This window comes from Dasypus novemcinctus, chromosome 6 (genome assembly GCF_030445035.2).
Source record: "Dasypus novemcinctus isolate mDasNov1 chromosome 6, mDasNov1.1.hap2, whole genome shotgun sequence".
NCBI lineage: Eukaryota > Metazoa > Chordata > Mammalia > Cingulata > Dasypodidae > Dasypus > Dasypus novemcinctus.
In genome coordinates, this window is record NC_080678.1 from 10,833,571 (window position 1) to 10,849,060 (window position 15,490).

Consider the following 15,490-nt stretch of genomic DNA (forward strand, 5'->3'; position numbering starts at 1 on the left):
CTCAAATCTGCTCTTATATGCTCTATTAGTTAGCCAAAGGGGTGCTGATGCAAAATACCAGAAATTAGCTGGTTTTTATAAAGGGTGTTTATTTGGGGTAGGAGCTTACAGATACCAGGCCATAAAGCATACGTTCCTTCCCTCACCAAAGTCTATTTGGAGCAAGATGGCTGCCAACATCTGTGAGGGTTCAGGCTTCCTGGGTTCCTATGTCCCTAGGGCTTGCTTTTCTCTGGGTTCAAGGTTCCTTTCTTCCCGGGGCTGGCTTTTCTTTCCTCTGTGTGCTGACTTCCCAGGGCTCCAGCTTAAGTCTTCAGCATCAAACTCCAAACCCTCAACTTTGTTCTTTGCCATGCCCTAATCATAACTCAATCATGCCCAGGTACAGATCAGATTACAAGCATAATCCAATATTTCTTTTTGGAATTCATCAATAATATTAAACTGCTACATATGCCTACAGTGTATTTTAAAATTTCATTTACTGTGTCTTTCATTACCATAAATCTGCTATTTTGCTATTTTTCTGTATGTACTTTCAAATTCTTCTTTGTGCTCACCCAGTATCTTAATATCTTTATTATCTTTAGCCATCTTATCAAATTTATTAAGGAGATTTGTTTGAACATCTGATTAGTTATCTCAGTTCCTTTATGTCATCTGGAGGCTTATCTTGTTCCTTTGACTGCGCCATATCTTTCTGTTTCTTAGTATGGATTGTAATTTTTTGCTGGTGTCTTGGCATCTGGCTTCCTAGATGTATTTATTCTGAGTGCAGATTTTCTCTTTAGTTTGGGTCTCTTTTACCCTTTCTCCCATGCTGGTTGTGTAGTAGGAGTTGAGGATGTAGTTTACACTGTAAGTTGTGGAGGCTGAAGCTTCCAGAACTTTCTCTTCTACCAGGGGTAGGGACAGAACCACAGCCATGTGTAATAACCCAAGTCATTTGGGCCAAGACCGTTTGTAGTTGTCTGGAGAAACTGATACAGCTTCATGTCCCTTCCCTGCCAGTGCAGATGCCCCCAGCTTCTTCCCTGATGTAGGTGGAGCTGGAGCCTAGGCTAGGCTATAATCAATCTGGGTGGAAAGAAGCTGGTCCCTTCCATCATTGTGATTTTCAGTCAGCCCCTCTTCCCCTCAGGCTGGGTGGAGTTAAAATAGTGGCTACCAGTCTCTTTCTGACATGGACATGTTCAAGTTTTATCTGTTCTGAAGATTATACTCTAGCCAGCCATATTTACTAATCAGTAACTGAAGACACTGGCCAACCATCTCTTCCTTCCCCATTTTTGGGAAATGGAGCTTCTAACTTTAGCCACAGAATAGCTCCTACAGTGGCTTGTGCCACTAGTGGAGGATGCGAACTGGCCTGCATGGTGTGGCGTGTTCTACTCATGCAACTTCACTGCAGATAGGCAGTCTCTTCCTTCTATTCTTTCAAGGGTGTTGCAGCGTACTCTTCTTATCTCCTGGGCCCCCAAACAGGTGCTTTAGGTAGTTCTGTTTAGACAACTAACTGCCCTTTAGGATGAGCTGACTTTTGGAACATTTTACTCAGCCACCATCTTGCCCCCATCGCTATACAGATACTTATTTCACCCTCCTCTTGAAAGAGAACTTTACAAAGTATACTATTCTATGTTGGCAAATATTTTCTCATAACCCTTTGAAAATATTATCCTAGTGCCCTTGGACTTCCACTGTTGCCATTGAGAAGCAGCTATCGAGTCTAATTGTCATAACTCTGAAGGCGATCTGTCATTTCCTTTGAGCTATTTTTAAGATCTTCTCTTTGTGTTTAATGTTATGCTTCATTATGTTATATGTAGATGTGGGTTTATTTTTTATTACCTTCATGATTTTTACTTCATAAATTAGGTAGTTCTTGTTTTTATTCTAGAAATTTCTCACCCATTGCTCTGTTTCCTTTTCTTCATTTTCTCTCCTATCTCCTTCCAGATCTATGATTAAATATATTTTATATGGTCTAACTCCTTCCTTTTTTCTTCTGTCCTTTCTTTCATATGTTCCACTTCTTTGATTCGCTGATACATTCAGTGTATTTTTTGAAATATGTATATTCTACCTTACTGATCCTGTATTTGGCTGTGTCTAAATTCCTCTAAGTTTTTGTTTGTTAATTTGTTTTTACAACTTTCCATATCCATTCAGGTTTTAACAATTTTTATTTTCATTTTTTTAAAGGCACTTTAGATTACATAAATATTGCATAAAAAATAGAGAGGAATCGCTTATACCCCTCCCACTCTCACACTTTCCTCCATTGACATATTTTATTAGTGTGGTACATTTGTTACAATTGATGAACACATATTGATGTATTGCTACTACCCATGGACTATAGTTTACATTATAGTTTACATTTCCCACACAATTTTATAGATTTTGACAAAATGTATGCTGGCCTGTATCCGTCATTGCAATGTCATGCAGGACAATTCCAGATGCCCCCCATATTACACCTCTTCTTCCCTCTCCCCTCAGAACCTCTGGTGGCTACTGCCTTTATATCAATGATAAAGGTTATTCCATTGCTAGAATAATAAGCTTACTTAAGTCCATAGTTAGTTCTCCCTTATATTTGTTCATTCCTCAATCTTGAGGATTTTGGAATGGTGATGCCCACTGTTTCTGATTGAGAGATGCCAATTGGGCAGATGGATGGAACTGTCTTGCTTGCACTTGTAAATATTCTGGATTTTTTTGACGTGCATTGTCCATCAGCCCTCTACAAGTTATTTTTAGGCCTTTTCAAATCACTCAGTTCATTTTATAGTCCCTCATTCCTTTCTCATAATTTTAGTGGACTCTTTTATTCCTTCAATCACACTGATTATTTCACATTCTCTATCTGTTAGTTCCAACATTTGAGGTATGTGCATCTGATTCTGCTGTTTGGCTTCTTTTCTAACTTGCTTATGGTAGTTTGTTTCTTATATGTATTTTGATTCCTGGTTTAGAGATACTTTGACTATGATTTTGAGCTCATGCTTACTGAACCTTTGTGGAAATTCTGATCCTCGATTGAGGATAAACTCCTCTAGAGGGAATTTGCATGCTTCTCTTAGAACGGTTCCCACTATACCAAATTTTCAGCTTATTGTTCATACTTAACAGATTGTATGAATTTGGACCCTAAACCTGAAAAAGGGAGAGCTAGCAATTGTGAAAGGAGCCTTTCTGCGGGGATTTTCAGGCTGGCTTCTCATACTCTCAGGTCCCAGGTTTTGTCTCCTGGCTTTTGTTTGACCTTAAATTCCATTATCTTGGTGACCAGAAATTAGCAGTTCCCCTTAGAGCAGCTGAACTTGTTCTATGGTTTTCTTCAAGACCCCTGAAGAATTTCCTTACTTTTTTGCAAGCTCAGCATATGTTTGTGGTACAAACCAGGAAGTTTGTATAAACCTCCTACTGCAAATTATTTATGAGAGTTTTGGGGTGTCTAGTCTACCATATTACAGGAAATAAAAGATCTTGCATTGGCTATCTATAAAAGAATTTTTGGGTTTTATTGGATCTTCTAAAAATAAATGTTTATTTTTATGTAATTGTTATTACAATATCATTTTAATATTCATGTACATGGTATGCCTCTTCATTTCTACAAGTAGACTTAGTGTCTATACCTTAAGATATTTTTTTGCTGACATTAAGGTTTTCTAACATTGTTACAGTTTTATTAAACTATAAATCGGAGCAACCTGTTTCCTACATTATTAAAAGTTAATGACAGGGAAGTGGACTTGGCCCAGTGGTTAGGGCGTCCATCTACCACATGGGAGGTCTGCGGTTCAAACCCCGGGCCTCCTTGACCCGTGTGGAGCTGGCCCATGTGCAGTGCTAATGCGTGCAAGGAGTGCCGTGCCGTGCAGGGTTGTCCCCCGCATTGGGGAGCCCCATGCGCAAGGCGTGTGCTCCATAAGGAGAGCCGCCCAGCGCGAAAGAAAGTTCAGCCTGCCCAGGAATGGTGCTGCACACACAGAGAGATGACACAACAAGATGACCCAACAAAAAGAAACACAGATTCCCATGCCACTGACAACAACAGAAACAGACAAAGAAGAATACACAGCAAATAGACAGAGAACAGACAAACTGGGGCGGGGGGGGGGGGGGCGGGCAGGAAGGGGAGAGAAATAAAATAAATAAATCTTTTAAAAAATAAAAAAATGAAAAGTTAATGACAAACATATAAAATAATTTTCTAATATTCAAATTGTTTTGCAATATAAACTTTTAAACTATTGTCCTAATCTTGGGCATTTAACTTGATTTCTGATTTTTCATCATTATGAATAACAATCAACGAGTAACTTTGTGTATAAAACTTTGACCATACTGCTGATTATGTCCTTAAGTTATATTACTGGAAGAAGAATGGTTGAGTAAATGGTTTGAACAAGTATAAGAGTTTAACAATTGCTTTACAAAAATGTTGCAGCAGTGTGCATTCTCATTGACAGTATAGGAGAATTTGTCTTTATAGGTTCTCTCTAGAATTGAGTATGTGTATATATATTGTGTGTATATATATATATTTATACCTTGCTAATTCAATGAAAAATAATTTTGGTTGAAAAATAAATTTTTAAATAATTTTTGGCAAAAAATTGTCTTATTTTTGTTTAATTTCAAATAAGGTGGAATTTTTACACGTTTTTTGACACGTGTGTTTTCTACTTCGGAAGTTGTCATATATTCTACCTCCCTTTCAGCTCTTTGAGTGTTAGAATTTTACCCAACTGTCGTTGATATGTTTGTTCTTTTGTGTCACTCTGTACCATGGAGTCTAACCCCAACCATTTGAGCCAGCATATAGTGACCCTGAAGTCATTTTTGACTTTGGGTTTTATATTACCACTACTGTATTCTGACTTCTTTGTCTTAAGAGAATGGGAGTGGCTGTGAAAACGTAAAATACTGATGGATCTAGAGGGAACTGACGTGTATGTGAAGATATCTGGAATGCAAAATGATAACACATTTTTAAGATTAATTGAATACAGAGTACATATGAACTACAGTGCTTGGTGCTACTGGTGACAGAGCATCTCTCCTAAGGTGCTCACAGTCTAGTAGAGAATGACATAAAAAATTAGTCAAAGTCAGGCCTATGGGATAGTGGAAATAGGCCCAGACTATGCCAAGGCCACCAAACGAGGGGTGACTGATTGCCAATGAAAGAGCTGGCAGTTTCAGGAAGAAGCAGTGTTAGTGCTGAGTCTTGAAAGGATGGGAATGGTTCCAGGCGAGATGGGAGAAGGGCAGTCAGGTGGTGAAGCAGCACCAGGCAGATGTAAAAACGCAAAAAGTCTTGCAGAATAACAGATAGAGCAGGTGCTCAGATCATTGGCGCCTGATGGGTTGTAAAAAGGATATAGACATGGGACAGGAGTTTAGGACCAAGCTCCACAGGCAATCCACACCGAGGATTTCAGACCTCACTCTGAGGCATGGTGGAGCTCTCCAGAATGGGAAGGAGAGGCATAGTGATACCTGTGTCCCCTTGGTAGTAAGCTAATGCTAAAGTCCTGTTCTTAAGATGTAGTCCTACTTTCTTAGTATTTCATTGTAAAATTGTATCTGATGATCTCAAATCACAAACCAAAAACATACATGTATGTATAGACAACTTTGACTAGACTAAAATTCCATCCACCATCTCAGGTTCATCTCAGTACTTGCAAATGAGCTTTCTGCTTTTCTCCTGAGCATCGATCAAGTCAATAGACAAGGCACAGAATCCAGGATTAGCAGAGAAAGGATTGGAAGAGGATTTTTGACATGATGTAATTGGATGTGAGTCATTAATTACATTATGAAACTTAAAGCACAAAAACCAGAGCCTCTGTAGTGAAGTTGAATTAGTTTCTCAACCAAAAGAAATTGGAGTACAAGTCAAATGACTAGCAAAGACCAGAATGTTAAGTGCAGAACAGCACATTTCATTTATGATCCACCAGCTAAGCATGAAATGCTTTTAGTTGGGAAACATGCAACCTCCAGCTGTCCCTGACTTGTTCAGAACAGGCCAGCCACATGCCTTTTAGCATTTTGAATGGTCTTGCTTTTTTAAAAACTTATTTAGTATCAGCTTCTTACATATCTATATTTCACATACCATGATTTTTGCATTGTGTTTCTTCAGCTAGCAGTACCTCCCAGAGGGGTAATTATTAAAAATTACATTGCACTTCTGAATGTTGCTTATTACATTTTAATTCAGCAAGAGTATCTAATGTCACAAATGTAGGTAACTTAAATTTAAAAGTACCCCAAATCAAACTCATTCCTTAACTCTTTTTCCAAAAGAATTTTCCCCTGAAAGTTTGGCTTCTTTTTCCTGCAAGGAATCCTCATAATGTATACCTCCTAATCCCAGACAGAGTTTGACCATCTTATTTTTCCTAGTAACACATCAGGGTTTTCTGTTAGGTTTGTATGGCCTGTAAAGCTGATCTGCTGCTTCCTTCTTAAAAATTGTCCTCACTTGGCAGAGTTCTGGTCTTGTAAGAAATGAAAAATGTCTAATTTTAAAATGAGGTTTCTGGATAGAGGCAACTACTAGCTATTTAAGAAGTAAATGATCTCAAAGTGTAACTGAGGTCTTTGATTCTCTGTCTTCACTCTTCTACTCACTTTGCTTTTTGTCTAATTTCCTAACCTATTTGTGCTTTTGCTAAGAAATTGTGCAGGGTGAGAAAGCAAAATTGAAATTGGTCAAGTTCGCCAATTAGGTTATAAATGTTTTGGAGTAGAAAAGGACAGAAACCGATGACCATAGTGAAATGGTTATAACAAAATCTGTAAATGTGCATGCTTGCAAATGTCCAGTCCCCACTGGGTTGGGATACACACAACCCCACGTTCTCCCACTTGCCCCTTTTAGCCAAATGAATCAGCAGCACCTGCCAATATGGCGGCCCAGTTAAGGCAGTCAAGGCCTCCGACATTCTCTTGACCAGAGTGAATGATTCAGAAAAGTCAGAGAAGAAGAGCTGAGAAATTTCTCTCCTGTTCAGAATGTAGACTTATGCTCAAAGCAATTTTTTCTATCCATGAGGTAACTGAGATTGTGGGAACTCAGGCTTCTCTTGAATAAGATGCTTTTGTCATCACAAGAGTGAGGATAGAATTTTCTCTGGATTTACAACATTTATCCTTCCATCACAAAGTTCTCAGCTTGCCCTCTTAATGATGGCAGTAGCCTTGTTGCTTTCTCCACTGTTCTATCCCCAGCTCATAAAAAGTTGCCTGGCTGTGGGAGGTGCTTACAAAATACTTTTGAGTTATTGAACTAATGTTTATTCCTAAGAGAGTGTCAGAATTCCCCTGATGATGCTTTAGTGGGGAGGGGGGGGTGGATTCTTCATTAGCTCCTATTATCTACAGGCAAGTGGTCTTCAGTACTTTACTGGGCTCTTTTTTTTAAAAGATTTATTTTATTTATTTCTCCCCCCTCCCCCCATCCCAGTTGTCTGTTCTCTGTGTCCATTTGCTGTGTGTTCTTCTTTGTCCACTTCTGCTGTTGTCAGCAGCATGGGAATCTGTGTTTCTTTTTGTTGCATCATCTTGCTGTGTCAGCTCTCCGTGTGTGCAGCACCATTCCTGGGCAGGCTGAACTTTCTTTCGCGCTGGGCGGCTCTCCTTATGGGGTGCACGCCTCGCGCATGGGGCTCCCCTATGTGGGGGACACCTCTGCATGGCACGGCACTCCTTGTGCACATCAGCACTGTGCACAGCCAGCTCCACATGGGTCAAGGAGGCCCGGGGTTTGAACTGTAGACCTCCCATGTGGTAGATGGATGCCCTATCCACTGGGCCAAGTCCACTTCCCCTTTACTAGGCTCTTTGTAGGCTAAGATGATGCCAGTCACTTGACAGATATTTATTGTGTCAGGTGTCATCTAGATGTTAGGGGTGCTGCAGGAAGCCAAGCAAGGTCCCTGCTCTTGTGCAGCTTCCCTTTTAGTGGGTAAAGATGGCTAGTAAATAGACACAGCAACATGAGGAATTTCAAGTAGCGATAAGACCTTTTGTAGAACACTGAAACTGAATGATGTGAAAGGGTTGACTAATTCTTGGCTTCCTCAGGTCTGGGAAGGCTTCCCTGAGTAGTGACATTTAGGCTAAGCTCAGTACGATCCGAAGGGGCCTGTCTTGTGAAGATGAAAAGGATGAGCACGTGTGGCTGGCATATTGAAGGGACAAGACCGAGGCCAGTGTGGTCGGAGAGTGGAGGTGGTGATGAAGGGGCCATATGAGTCCGGGAAGCTGGGCAGAGGTCCGGTCACCTCGAGGAGGGTTGGGGGCTATTTTGGGTGGGATGGAAAGCCGGTGGAGGTTTTCAGCGGAGCCATGATCTGACTCGCGTTGATCTCAGGGCCTCAGATGGGAGCAGAAGGCAGCAAGGCCTCTGTGGCTGTCCAGGTGGAAGGTGGCAGTCCCTGGCCTAGAATGCTGTGGGCACAGGTGGAGAAAGGTGGATGGGCTCGAGAGATGCTTTATGTAGGTAGCATGAACGGGACTTGCTGACGGCTTCCACGTGGAGAGGAGCAAAGAAAGGAGTCGAGGTAACTCCTGGATATGGGAGTAACCCATTCTTTAATTAAGGGTGCATAGGTGCAGGCATGTTTGAAAGATGCCTGCAAATGCAAGCAAAGGGAAGAGGCCCAAGAGGGAAAATTAGAAATGCTACAGCTAAAAGAAGACTGAGCAAATTTAGCCAAATCTAAAAACTACTTAGAAATTACCATGCTTATGTGAGACAAGGCAGACCAGGAGTTCCTTTTCCGTGTTGTTATGTAGTGACAGTTTGAGGTTAGCTCACGGTGCTGTTAGCACTTGGAATGGCATTAACAATTTATCGCTGCCTTTTCTTACACACATAACTTTCAAAGGATGTTTGTGTTCTTAAATGTGATTTTTTTTGATGTCCAGGAGCCATGTTTTTATCCTTGCCATACATCATCACAAGTCAATCAGGAGCATCATTTGGGAAATAAAATTCTCTTTTGAGGAATTTTCTTTACAGTGAACTTTTACAGAACACAGCTTTCCTGTTGAACTGAAATGAAGGACTATTCTATAATCTTCCAGCCAATGAAAACCTTTCAATATCCTGATCCTCCAAGAAAGAGTGGGATTTATTTTGCAAAGGATAAACATTGCGTTACTTAAACCGTTAATATAATATTGAGCAAGATTTCACATTATCCTTTATCTAAACCTACACTGTGACAAGTGGCCTATCTGCTATTATAATCGAGAAGGAACTCGGTCTCTAGGACAGCGGATCTCTCTGGTTCCTTTGCGTGTGGTTTTAAAATCCCAAATAGAAACAATACATATGTTTTCCTTCTTGACATTTTATTTTTAGAAAATCTGGAAAATGAAATGTCTTTCGGTTCAGCCACATGACTTCCATTAGTCTTGATGGGATAAAGGCATCTGCACGGAGGAAAAAATAATCCCCAAGTATATAAATAAGAGTGGGCCCCTGGCCATGGGGAGGCTCTACTGCTGCACACCATCAGCTGTGTCCTTCCAAAGTCAGACTCCCAGGGGGGACAAGTTGGGATTGAACAGGCAGGGTTCCTTTGGTGCTCAGCCCTCAGAGGTACCAGGTCTAGATAGGGTGGTCTCTGCAGCACTTGATGGGATACACCATTCATTTCTGTTGAGCTCCTTTCTCACTGCCTTCTTATTCCCAATTCCAGGGCATAAGAGTGTTACACCAGAATTTGTCCCATTGAGACCTGAATTTTCAAGAAATGAGCACACTTGATCATTCATTCCAATTCATCCAGCATAGACTTGAGGCCCGGCTCCACAGAAGGCCCATAGAAAGGGCCACCCACACTGGAATAAGGCACATCCCTTCCCTCTGTGCTAACAGCTTTGTAATAGAAGATTCCAAATGTTCCTATTTGTGGCTTGACCTTCAAAGATTGTGTGTGTGTATGTGTGTGTGATTCCTCAGGGTGGGGTAGGGTGGAGGTTTGACACAAATCTCACTATGTGGCTCTTCCCTTCTCCCACTCAAGTGCAAATCTTTGTATCCATGTGACTCCAACTTTACTTGTCAGGGGTATCTTTGAAAGTGAGAAGGGTTAATGTGTGTTCACCCAAAGGCAGCCTGTCCCAGCAGGAGAGGGTAGGGAAGGGCCAGGAGGTACTGTTGATCCCCCTTCAAGCCCCAATTTTTGCATCTGAGGTACACCTGTGGTTCTGGGATCTTCTCCAGCTCCTGCAGGTGGTTCCACATTCTCCTCTGTCACCTGCTACCCAGAGTCGAAGCCCCCTCCCCCCAGAGCTCCTCTCAGGCCCAGGGCAAAGCTTTGGTTTGTCGTGTAAGGTGTTCCCACCCCCAAACCATGATGACCTTCATTTGGCTTTCATCATAAGTTTGATGAAATGGGCAGGAAATAGTAGCCTTTGAGCATGGGGATGAGAGACAGTTCAAGAATTTAGTAGACTGTCTCTCTGCCTCTCCATGTTTCCTTGTATGTATTTTTGTTTCCTAGACTTGAATAGAGGATGAAATCTGTCTGTATCACTTAACGATCATCTCTCTATGTTGTGTCTTAGATACAGGCCATCTTACGGCTGGGCAAGTGATAGTGAAGGCTCAATCTTTGCACCAAGCATTATTCTCTTCCGAGTTTTCACCTTTTCCATTTGTTCCTCATGGATACTCATGGTGTAGACCAGACAGGGTACCACATAGTTAACTGGAGACAGAATCAGGTCTCTCATTCTGTAGATCCCAGGTCTCTGGGCCTGTAGCCTAAATTCTCTCCTGTGCCTTTGTTTTTGTATGGAAGCCAGCAAAGGCTTGTTGAAGCGATGTCACCTTGCCAACTTGGCCATCTTGGGAGAATTCTGTGCCATGCACACCTTGGCAGGATCCAGAGTGGCTGATGACCCATCGTGATTCCTGATCAGTTGATTGAAACTATGAATCACGATCGGTTTGCATCTGACAGCTTTAATCCATAGAGCCCAGGATTTTGCCAATAGGTTTGTGCTATTTCTGGTGACTCAACAGATGCAGAGATCATGAGTCAGATTACAGAGCTACTGAGAAGTGACTTTCTACTCTATGGAAAACCACCACTCTGAGAGATTTTTAAAAACTGAGGCCATACTTTAAAGCATTTTCATATGACCTAATTTTAGACTTATCGGGGGACAAAAATTGTACCATTTCCTCATGTCTAGCCCTTACCCTGCTTCCCTTAATGACATGTAAGATGTTAACAATGACCATTTTGAAAACAATTTTTCTTAAATCGATAAACACCAATTCCACCCAAGCACTAGCTGCCTATAAACTCATTTTAAAAGAGTGCTACTTCCTCTATAGCCTGACCCAAAATATGTCATTGAAAATTGTTGCTGTGGGTTGACATGGGCCCTCAAAAAAGCTCTGCTGACTCCCTAGCCTCTAGCAGCTCCAAACATGACCGTTTTTGGGTGTAGAGCCTGTGGAGATGTGATTAGTCAAGATGAGGCTGAACTGGGTTGGGGAGGGCCCTGATCCGGTCTGAAAGGTGCCCTCAGAAGAGCAACTCTACACAGAGACGCACACAGGGAGAAGGCTCTGAGAAGACAAGACAAGAAAGACCGCTGCATGGAGATGGAGGCGGGGACTCGAGTGGTAGGCCTAGGAGCCAGGGGGTGCTAAGGGTACCGCAGGTGCCAGAACTGGACCAGGCAAGGGCACATCCACCCCTAGAGATGCAACGGGAGTGGCCCTACTGACACCTCACTTTTGGATGTCTAGCCTCCAGTACCATGAGACAATAAATGCTGTTGCTGTAAACCACTGAGTTCGTGGCACTTTTATTTCAGCAGCCCTAGGAAAATAAGTTAATCATTGAGATGGGAAACAGAGAGGGCTCAAATGTGGCAGGAACCGGATAGAACCCGACCGTGCAACCTGGACAGACATCTTCCTAAGAGAAGCTTCGGAAAAACGTGATTGGGGTGTTCAGAGTTTGCAACTTGAAAAAATGAACTGTATTTTTGTTTTGAAATTGAGACTAAGATATTCAGACAAAAAAATAAATAAAAGCGAGGAGGAGGGGGCTGTCAGGAGGGCAGTAATTCACTGCCAATGGTGCCTGTTTATATAAAACACCACTCAGCTGCGAGTATTAACCGAACATTTAACAATGTCAGAAGGAAGTTATTTCCTGGCCTCGTCAACATTAGACAGCTAGCATGAATATAAAAAAGTGCTCGGGGCCTCTCTCCTTTCCCCAGGCTCATATATTAGACATTGGCTAAGGAAAAAAGCTTTTAATTCCCAGTGATTTTGTCTCCTCTACATTGCTCCAAAATGACCATTTCAATCAGATGGTAATAAATTTATTTTCACAAAGAAATCCGTCCCTTCTTTCGGGCTAAAGGAAATGCTCTATTAGACACAAATACTCACTATCACATTTTAAAAAAACAGGTAAGCATCTTTCCATTTTCCCCTACCTAAGTGGTCTCATGGGACAAGCCCAGAAACTGAATTTGTTTGTTGCTTATAAATTACTCTCAACGCAGAGAAATAAATAACTCAGGGAAGTCCACACTAAATGGGAGTAATCAGAGAGGGGAGCACTTGTCGGTGTGACCCCACCTGTTCATTTCATTGGGAAATGATGGCCATTGAGGGAGGGAATGGGGGAATGAAAGACTGTTAAATGGATGAGCCTCGTCATCACAGGAATCCAAGGCAGAGGAATCCAGCTGGGTGAGGGCTCCTTCCCCCAACCTCCTGATCCCACAGTGGCTTGATTTATTCTTAGTTACTATTTTCATGTGGCATGTGCTTCTCTTCAAAGGCCCTAGGGAGGCTCTCCAATTCTGATTTTCCAAAATAGTTCGTCAAAGGGCGCACCAGTGTGAGAAGATGTGCAACAGGCCGCGTGTTTCCAGCTGCATTTGGGTTGACATGACTGAGGTTTGTAAAAAGCATCTGGAAAAAAAAAACAGAAAAATGATGTCAGCCCGCCTAGAAAGAGTTTCCAGTGGTCCCCACAGCGCTGAGAAGGGAAACTCAGAGCCTTTGCCACGGGATTCCAGCAGCCTTGGAATTCGCTTCCTCCCCTGACATGGAACCCCTGCAGTATTTATGTCTTCCGGAAATGGAGTTTCCAGATCGCACCATGGATGGTAGGGGCCACTTGGGACTGGAAGGAGAAATGGGGCCGGCTGGCCTGGCAGACGCCAGAAGCCGAGGGCTGTGTGTCACGCATCTGCGTCTTCTCCTGACCCGGTCACGCAGAGCACCAGAACGCAGGGGATGCCTCTTAGGGCTGGTGTCCCGAAATCACGTGGAAGTGACTATGTGTCGAAATGTCCTAGAGAGGGGTTTCTGTGGCCAGAGCCCTCGACAGGATTACAGAAATCTGAATTTACCGCAGACTTTCGGCCCAGTCTTTGATGGCATATATTTAGCATTTCTAGTCTGCCTTTTTTTCTCATTTCCTTTACAACTCAGCATGAAATCAGGCAGTTTCTAACCTAAGTCTAGGGACCGTTTAGTGAGGGTTAAAGATTTGCATCTAACAGCCACCTAGTATTTCCATCTTCATCTTAATTGCATTAACTTTCTGGGTCCCAAGCACATTCATATATCCATTTTCTGCTCAGTTTTGTAAAAAGAGAGAAATGCAGTCTGTTCAAATTATTGCTGGCAAAGGCTGTGCAGACAAAGGTAGCGCCATTGCTGATACTCAAGGCCGCATCAGGATGTTTGCTGCAATGTACAGACTTCCAGTATCCAAGTATGGACATTGTAGTGGGGTGTGGCTCTAGAACGCAGGGAAATTAGGAATGGGAAAGTCGAGATCTGCCCGTGTGAAGCCCGGCTGGCAACTTACCCCCAAGGTGTCCATCCAGCCGAGGAGTGGGCCCTTGAAGCCTCACGCTGGCCTTTGGGAGCCCAGGTGTGTTGTCGCTCACCGATCTGGCTGGAGCTCTCGCTTCCCGACGGGAAGCCTTAGTCTCCTTCGAGATGTTTTGGGTTGCACTGCCTTTCAGTGGTAAAGGGGTCTTTTCTAGGCCACTTGACCGTGTGCAGGAGCTCGAAGATCCCACTTGGGTCTGCCAGCCAGCTCCCACATGCTGGCATTTTTCATCATTCATCGCCCAAATGAGAATGAATATGGTGCTTGTCCATTCGATCCCCCACTGGCCTCATCCCCTCATCTTTAGATTTGCCTCCTTGCCCTTGGCTTTCTTGCCGACAGAGGGCAAAAGCAACCTAGCCAAGGATGCGAGGCCAGGGCTGTGGAGCATCTCGTAGGCCCACTGGGGTGGATTCCTAGTCACGGGATGCTGGGTCAAAAGGCAAGTGCAGCTGTGGTTCTCTTAGGCCTTGCTGAATTTCCCTCTGGAGGAAATGGAGGAGAGGCCTGCTTCCCCCCACCTTGTCAGGAGTGTCAAGTGGGCATGCCTTTTAATGGTTGCCAGTCTGATAGGGGAGATCTGGTACCTGTGTTATTTTATTTTGCATTTCTCTAATGAGTGAATTTGGCTCTTTTTTCCACATGTTCAAGGGCTATTTTTGGATCCTTTCTTGTGGGTTGTCCATATTTTCTTCTAATTTTTAAAAATGATTGGTTCCCTGTCTCTCTCTTTTAAAAACCTTTTTTTTAAAGATTTATTTTATTTATTTCTCTCCCCGTTCCCCCAGCCCCAGTTGTCTGTTCTCTGTGTCTATTTGCTGCGTCGTCTTTGTCCACTTCTGTTGTTGTCAGCCACACGGGAAATCTGTGTTTCTTTTTGTTGTGTCACCTTGCTGTGTCAACTCTCCTTGTATGCGGCGCCATTCCTGGGCAGGCTGCACTTTTGCACTGGGTGACTCTCCTTATGGGGTGCACTCCTTGCGCGTGGGGCACCCCTACGCGGGGGACACCCCTGCATGGCATGGCACTCCTTGCGTGCATCAGCATTGCACGTGAGCCAGCTGCACACGGGTCAAGGAAGCCCGGGATTTGAACCACGGACCTCCCATGTGGTAGATAGATGCCCTAACCCCTGGGCTGAGTCCGCTTCCCTTAAAGACTCTTTATATATTAGGAATATTCACCCTTTGTCTATAAAATAAAGTTGTATTTTCTCCCAGTTTGTCAGGTGTCATCTGGCTTTGTTTTGTCCTAAAATTTCTATTTTTATTTTTCTGTAGTTAAATTTATCAACCTTGTCTTTTATTACTCTGGGTTGAGTCCTACTTAGATAGCATCTCCCTATGCCAAGGTTACAGGGGACTTCACCCCTGTTTTCTTTGAGGACATGCACATTTTCATTTTTTACATTTCAATCCCTGATTCATTTGTGTGGATTCTTATTGTGATGTGAAGTAGGAATCCAATTTTCTTCAAATGGCTACCCAGTTCTCCCAGTACCATGTATTAAAAAGCCCATCTTGCCCAGTGTTTAGAGATCCACCTTTACAATCCACCAT

At 42.8% G+C, this 15,490-nt stretch overlaps 1 protein-coding gene and 1 pseudogene across 2 annotated transcripts in view; both read left to right on the top strand.

Moving 5' to 3' along the window:
- C6H10orf90 (chromosome 6 C10orf90 homolog) overlaps window positions 1-15,490 on the top strand; it is a 230,509-nt gene that overhangs the window by 158,581 nt on the left and 56,438 nt on the right. The window lies entirely within an intron of this gene.
- LOC139439137 (probable E3 ubiquitin-protein ligase makorin-3) overlaps window positions 1-15,490 on the top strand; it is a 37,088-nt pseudogene that overhangs the window by 15,323 nt on the left and 6,275 nt on the right.